We start from the raw sequence: 8,211 nt of genomic DNA, 5'->3' as shown, positions 1-8,211 counted from the left end.
TGAACTGAGCTAATCAGGGAGTTAGGGACCAGCATTATAGCTCTCTCACAGTGATGTGAATTTTGGTGAGTTTTTAGCCTCTACGAGCCCCAGCTTTCCTGTCTACAGAATGTGGGTATCAGTGATACCTGTCAGCACTTCACAGCAGTGTGGTAAAGACTGTTATAGTGTTTGTGTTTGCATAGTGCCTGCATGCCATCAGCCCTCAACGCTAGCTTCTTGGAGTGCTGGCATCCCCTCAAGATTCTGTTGAAGTCCTAGTGCCCAGTGTGTAGTATTAGTAGGTGGGGCCTTTTGGAGGACCTTATCGTGGCTGGGATTAATGCTGCTATCACGGGGTTTTCACAGAGTTTCCTTGCCCTGTTCATCATGTGAGGACATGGCGAGAAAGGGACAGCTGTCAACCAGGAAGAGAGCTTTGACCAGAGCACAACCATGCTGATGCCTTGAACTTGGACATCTTAGCCTCCAGAACTGTGAGAAAAAAAAAAAAAACCTTCTGTTTGTGTGTGTGTTTGTATGTTACCCAGTCTGTGGTACTTTGTTCCAGCAGCAGAATGGACTGAGACCTCTTCCTCCTCCCCTCTGCCTCCTTTTTCTTCTTTTTATGAGGATGATTTCATCTTTGTCTACAAACATTCACAGAATGTAAAATCTTCGATGCTTTCTACTAGAAAGTGTAGTTCTAATGAGGTCTAAGAGAGATGCAGAGTTCTGAGACATAGACCGACCTTGAGGAAAGTGCAGTCCAGTTAGGGTAAATGTGTTCAACTGAGGAACCAACAGTAAAAGACGGTGAGCTCTGAGGTCAAGCTCCGTGGGCTTGAGAAACCTTATCCAAGAGTCAGAGCCTTCTAGTTCTCAGAAAAATTAGCAGAAGGAGGATAAAGTATGCTAAATTGGAAAGTGACGTGATATAAGTAAAGATCTTTAGGTAAGAAATAGAATAGCAAGCTCAAAGGACAGCAAAGAGACCATGTGACTGAAGTCTTCTCTTATGTGTTTGAAGAGTAGTAGACATATGGCTAGAAGGAACCTTTGCTGCAGGAACCACAGCTGCATGGATGTTTTTACAAATGAACTAGGGGCTATTCAAAGTCACAACATAAACATCTCTTCCTAGAGCTTCAACTTACTTGAAAATTAAATTTCAAATGCATCATTTTGTTCATTAAAATAAATTCACATATAATGTGAAGTAGACTGAAAAAACCACATGAAAACTTATGATAAAGAATGAGAATTTGCATTTTAGGTGGCTATTTGGAGCTGTGATGCAGACATTGTGGAAAAATTTCCATTATAGCACTGAGTGGCCAAAGTTTGAGATTCACAGCTAAACCAAAGGAGTATTCCTGGTGTTAGAAATTGCATGGGACCAAGCCAGTCAGAAGAAAATGATAAAATGTTAGGTACCAAATCCCTTTTTCTAATTTTGTCTGTAGAGACAATGAGTTTTCGAGAGAAGGTAACACTTGCCTGGGGGTACACAGATAAGCCTCTCCAGCATTCTTTTTTTCCTTCACTTTAAAAAAACTATGGGTTTGTTTATTTATTTACTTATGATTGGCTGTGCTGGATCTCTGTTGCTGCGAGCAGACTTTCTCCAGCTGCGGCAGGTGGGGCTACTCTTCACGGTGCAGTCCTCTCACTGCAGTGGCTTCATTGTTGCAGAGCTTGGGTTCTAGGCGTGTGGGATCAGCAGTTGCAGCCCGCTGGCTCTAGAGCTCTGGTGCAGGGGCTTAGTTGTTCCTCAGCATGTAAGACCTTCCCAGACCAGGGATCAACCCATGTCCCCTGCACTGGCAGGCGATTCTTAACCACTGGGCCACCGGGGAAGTCCCTCCAGTGTTCTTTAAATAACAAACAAGAGAGAGCTGGTCGGGAAGATCTCCTGGAATAGGAATGGCAACCTGCTCCAGTATTCTTGCCTGGAAAATGCCATGGACAAAAGGAGCCTAGTGGTCTAGAGTCCATGGGGTCACAAAGAGTTGGACACGACTGAGTGACTGAGCTTACACACACAAGAGATAGATCGCATGTGGGGTAGCTGTAACACAAATTGTTGCCCTGCTTCTGTGACACTGCCTCTACGTTAAATATTACAAGTTGTAGCAGAAACCTTGTGCAATGGTTCTGATAGCTTATATGATTTTCAGGTCAGATTAAAAGCTTCCTCTTCAGTGATCCTGACTGTCAGCACCACTTCTTGTCTGTTGAAGGCTTATAGGAAGTATTTTCCTGACTGCTAGTAAGTCATTGCCCAGATTATCATTTTCTTTAGATTGCTAGTCTTTTAAGCTCTCACTCAGGTGGCGTCAGGTGAAATGGCTCCAGGAGTTTACAGTGACCAGTCTAGGGTGACCTGGATCCTGCTGGCAGCCAAGGGTCCCACAAACGCAAGTTGATGAGAAAAATCAATTCAGCTTCAAGAGCAGTGTCTACACAGGTCCCAAGGAACATGGAAATATCACCTACTCATATGGTGTCCCTGACACACTGCAGTAAGGTGAAAAGGCATGAACAAGACATTTGAACATACAGACTCCAGACATCTCAACCAAGTAAAGTTTTCTTAGGACTCTAAGGAAGATTTCCAAGCCACAGACAAGAAGAAAACACTTAAAATTCACAGAGCTGACAAAGGATTACATCCAAAAAATATAAAACTTCCTTATAAATCAACAGATGACAGATTAAATCAAGTAGAAAATGGAATACTTCACAGAAGAAACCTGAAAAGCTGGTAATTGTGAAATAAAGGTCAACCTCATGATAATCTTCTAACAGCAAATTAATACTGCAATGAGATAAAATTTTATATCTGTCATATGGAAAAAATTAAAAGATCTAACAAAATCAAGTTTTGACTTAAATATTGAAAAGCCAACATCATATTTTCTATCAAAATGCTTGTGACTTTAAATTGGCATAACCATTTAGGAGAGCAATTTATTAGTACTTAATAAAGATAGCCAGATCCTATGACCCAATAATTCCATATCAAATATGTAACCCAAGTACACTTCCATGAAAATGAACAAAGAATATTCATGCAGCAATAATTGAATTGGAAACAACCTTATTTTTTTTCATTAATAGAAAAATGGAAAAGTGTTGAGTTTTTGAAATTTTATTTAAAGTAGATTACTATATAGCAATTAAAACAAAAAAACTTGATCTTCATCAGCAACTTAAAAATTTTTCCATTTAATTTTTAGTTTTATTTGTCTATTTTTGGCTGTCTCAGGTCTTCACTGCTGTGTGGGCTTTTCTCTAGTTGTGGCAGTGGGGTCTAGTCTCTAGTTGTGGCGTACAGGCTTCTCACTGCAGTGGCTTCTCTTGTTGCAGAGCACAGACTCTAGGGCACATGGGCTTCAGTAGTTGTGGCTCCCAGACTCCAGATCATAGGCTCAATAGTTGTGGTGCATGGGCTTAGTTGCTCTGCAGCATGTGGGATCCTCCCAGACCAGGGATCAAACCTGTCTTCTGCACTGGTGGAAGTCTTCACCACTGAGCCACCAGCGAAGCCCTTATCAGCATATTTAAATCTTGAAACTATGTTTACTGAGAGAAAAACAAGTTGCAGTGAATAACCACAATATGATGCCATTATTATAAATTTTAAACTACAGATCAATACTATTGACTATTTTTAGACACACAGTAAAAGTGTAAATGGCTCCCCTGATGTCTCAGTGGTAAAGTATCTGCCTGCCAATGCAGGAGACACAGGTTCTAGTCCTGGGTCAGGAAGATCTGCTGCAGAAGAAAATGGCAATCCACTCCAGATTCTTAGGTGGGAAATCTGATGAACAGAGGAGCCTGGTGGACTACAGTCCACAGGGTTGCAAAAGAGTTGGACATAACTTAGTGATTAAACAACAAGAACAAAAGTATAAATACATGAATAAGAAGGATACAGACCATTTTCACAATACCAGTTACCTCTGAGGAAGAGAGTTGGGAAATGATCTGGGAAGGGGACAAGAAAGGCTTCAACTAAATGCTTTGTGGCTCAGAGCAGTCAGAAATTTTTCATGAAAAATCCCCAGACCTGTGCTTGGGTGAGCATGAATCTAAGTTTATTAGTATTTCATGATAAAACTCCAACTGAGAAATTCAAGTTTTTAAAAAAGCAGTCCTGGACTGAATAATCCCCTGAGGCACTATGCAGAAACATTTTCATAACTTGGGGTACACGTGACTGACTACCACACTCATAAATCCCTACTGCTCATCAGCTCACAAACAAAAATTACAAAACACAGTAGAAAGTAGTCTGTCATGACAGATAGTCAGCAGACACCACTAACTAGAAACTGAGGCTTCCAAGAACTGGATACTACAGAACATTCCTAAGGATACAAAACAATATGTTCCCATTCTCACTGAAGTGGAGCCTCACAATTTACACAGTGCCATTTCAGACCATTGGCTGTTGAACCCCTCCCCACCCCTTCCTGAATGAAGGCATTCACTGAAGTTATCCTGCTGCAGTTCTACCATTGTGTTAGAAAAGGAGAGGATATTACCTCTTTGGGTCACAGACCTCAAGACAAAGAGGAACCATGTCTAGATCTGATGGGGTTTGAACTGGATGCAATGACTGAATGGCCCTTTTGAGTTGTTGCCCTTGGTTATTTAAAAGCAGAGGCATTTATTGCTCACCAGATAGTCGTGTGCTCCCTTGTAATTTCTAGGCCGCTTGCAGTTAGTTAGGACCAATGGATTATTTCTAGGCAGTTCCACTGAGTGGAAGTGACGCAGGTCACCTCTGAGCTGAGGCATGGAAGAGAAGGCATGAGGTCTCCTGCTCTTCCTCTTTGTTTCTTGGTGACAGTGGCAGCTGCATCTTGAGATAGTTTTGCCACTAGATGGAAACAGCTGGATTGCTGGATCACACTGCTTGGAAGGCAGCTGCAGACTTTGCGTGAGAAGAAAAATAAGCTTTTATGTGTTAAGCCAAAACTCATGTTGTGTGTCTCTTATATACAAATACAGACGTAGACAGCTCACTGAAAAGAAGTTCTCATACAAAAATTAAAACTACACAGGGAGGCAGCCCACTGTGAGGGAAACAGCAGAAATAACTCAAGAATTAATGGTCCTAAAGTCAGAAATAATAGAACTATATGTTAGAGATAATATTAAAAAGCGCATTTTGAATACTTGAAGTATCATTTATAGAAATAAAGGGTACACTGGGAAATTTTTTTAAAAACTTTTTGAAAAATAAATGAGCAAATCTTTTAAAATGAGAATTGCATTTCAAATTGAAAAATCAGTAAAAGACACACACACCTCACATATATTTACTCATTTTTTGACAAAGGTGAAACTGAATTGCAATAGGAAGTTAAATCTTTTTAAGAGATTAATTTTTTATCAATTGGATATCCATATGAGAAAATTGAATTTTTATTTATACCTCACATTATAGAAAAATTCCAGATATATTATAAATAAGTAAGAAAATAAAGTTTATAAATGAGAACACTGAAGAATATTTTCAGGCCAAATTTCTTATATGGAATAACCATAAAATAATAACAAAAGAAAAGAGTTGGACTGTTAGAATTAGAAACTTCTGTTTATCAAAAGATACCACTATGAAAGTGATAAGACAAGACATAGAGTGGGAAAAGGTATTTATAGTATATATATCTGACAAAGGATTGCCAGTATTCTTGCTGGGAGAATCACATGGACAGAGGAGCCTTGCAGTCTGTAATCTATGGGATCTCAAAGAGTTGGACACAACTGAGCATCTGAGTACATAGCACATCCATAATACCAAAACATCCATAATACCTAAGAAAATCTATTGCTAGAACTTTATTCATAGATAGATTAGCAATAAAGATGTAATCCCAATAAAAAGTTGACCAAAAGACTCAAATAAGAACTTGAGAAAAGAAGCCTTCCAAAGGCCAGTTACCACTGAAAAAGATGCTCAACATCATTAGCCATTCAGTTCAGTTCAGTCACTCAGTCGTGTCCGATTCTTTGTGACCCCATGAATCGCAGCACGCCAGGCCTCCCTGTCCATCACCAACTCCCAGAGTTCACCCAGACTCACATGCATCGAGTCAGTGATGCCATCCGGCCATCTCATCCTGTCATCCCCTTCTCCTCCTGCCGCCAATCCCTCCCAGCATCAGAGTCTTTTCCAATGAGTCAACTCTTCTCATGAGGTGGCCAAAGTACTGGACTTTCAGCTTTAGCATCTGTCCTTCCAAACAACACCCAGGACTGATCTCCTTTAGAATGGACCGGTTGGAACTCCTTGCAGTCCAAGGGAGTCTCAAGAGTCTTCTCAAACACCACAGTTCAAAAGCATCAATTCTTCGGTGCTCAGCTTTCTTCAGTCCAACTTTCACATCCATACATGACCACAGGAAAAACCATAGCCTTGACTAGACGGACCTTTGTTGGCAAAGTAATGTCTCTGCTTTTGAATATGCTATCTAGGTTGGTCATAACTTTCCTTCCAAGGAGTAAGCATCTTTTAATTTCATGGTTTCAGTCACCATCTGCAGTGATTTTGGAGCCCTCCAAAATAAAGTCTGACAGTTTCCACTGTTTCCCCATCTATTTCCCATGAAGTGATGGGACCGGATGCCATGATCTTCATTTTCTGAATGTTGAGCTTTAAGCCAACTTTTTCACTCTCCTCTTTCACTTTCATCAGGAGGCTTTTTAGTTCCTCTTCACTTTCTGCCATAAGGGTGGTGTCATCTGCATATCTGAGGTTATTGAGACTTCTCCCGGCAATCTTGATTCCAGCTTGTGCTTCTTCCAGCCCAGCGTTTCTCATGGTGTACTCTGCATATAAGTTAAATAGCAGGGTGACAATATACAGCCTTGATGTACTCCTTTTCCTATTTGGAACCAGTCTGTTGTTCCAAGTCCAGTTCTAACTGTTGCTTCCTGACCTGCATACAGGTTTCTCAAGAGGCAGGTCAGGTGGTCTGGTATTCCCATCTCTTTCAGAATTTTCCACAGTTTATTGTGATCCACACAGTCAAAGGCTTTGGCATAGTCAATAAAGCAGAAATAGATGTTTTCCTGGAACTCTCTTGCTTTTTCTATGATCCAGCGGATGTTGGCAATTTGATCTCTGGTTCCTCTGCCTTTTCTAAAACCAGCTTGAACACCTGGAAGTTCATGGTTCATGTATTGCTGAAGCCTGGCTTGTTGAATTTTGATCATTACTTTACTAGCATGTGAGATGAGTGCTATTGTGCAGTAGTTTTAGCATTCTTTGGCATTGCCTTTCTTTGGGATTGGAATGAAAACTGACCTTTCCAGTCCTGTGGCCACTGCTGAGTTTTCCAAATTTGCTGGCATATTAAGTGCAGCACTTTCACAGCATCATCTTCCAGATTTGAAATAGCTCACCTGGAATTCCATCACCTCCACTAGCTTTGTTCGTAGAGATGCTTTCTAAGGCCCACTTGACTTCACATTCCAGGATGTCTGGTTCTAGGTCAGTGATCACACCATTGTGATTATCTTGGTCATGAAGATCTTTTCTGTACAGTTCTTCTGTGTATTCTTTCCACCTCTTCTTAATATCTTCTGCTTCTGTTAGGTCCATACCATTTCTGTCCTTTACTGAGCCCATCTTTGCATGAAATGTTCCCTTGATATCTCTAATTTTCTTAAAGAGATCTCTAGTCTTTCCCATTCTGTTGTTTTCCTCTATTGCTTTGCACTGATCGCTGAGGAAGGCTTTCTTATCTCTCCTTGCTATTCTTTGGAACTCTATATTCAGATGCTTATATCTTCTTTATTGCTTTGTTTTTTGCTTCTCTTCTTTTCACAGCTGTTTGTAAGGCCTCCCCAGACAGCCATTTTGCTTTTTTGCATTTCTTTTCCATGGGGATGGTCTTGATCCCTGTCTCCTGTACAATGTCATGAACCTCAGTCCATAGTCCATCAGGCACTCTATCTATCAGATCTAGGTCCTTAAATCTATTTCTCACTTCCACTGTATAATCATAAGGAATTAAAGTAGGAAGTCAAGAGACACCTGGGGTAACAGGCAAATTTGGCCTTGAAACACGGAATGAAGCAGGGCAAAGGCTAATAGAGTTTTGCCAAGAGAACGCACTGGTCATAGCAAACCCCCTTTTACAACAACACAAGAGAAGACTCTACACATGGACATCACCCAATGGTCAACACCGAAATCAGATTCATTTT

At 40.6% G+C, this 8,211-nt stretch overlaps 1 protein-coding gene across 1 annotated transcript in view; it reads left to right on the top strand.

Moving 5' to 3' along the window:
• The first annotated feature begins 368 nt into the window (after window positions 1-368).
• Window positions 369-8,211, top strand: part of SLIT3 (slit guidance ligand 3) — a 758,707-nt gene continuing 750,864 nt past the window's right edge. The window contains exon 1 of the mRNA XM_059878791.1: window positions 369-476. The gene's annotated coding sequence lies outside the window, so the exon portion shown is untranslated. The remainder of the gene's footprint in view (window positions 477-8,211) is intronic.

This window comes from Bos taurus, chromosome 20, assembly GCF_002263795.3.
Source record: "Bos taurus isolate L1 Dominette 01449 registration number 42190680 breed Hereford chromosome 20, ARS-UCD2.0, whole genome shotgun sequence".
NCBI lineage: Eukaryota > Metazoa > Chordata > Mammalia > Artiodactyla > Bovidae > Bos > Bos taurus.
The sequence above is the reverse complement of the archived record's forward strand: the minus strand, read 5'-3'. Positions and strand labels throughout refer to the sequence as shown.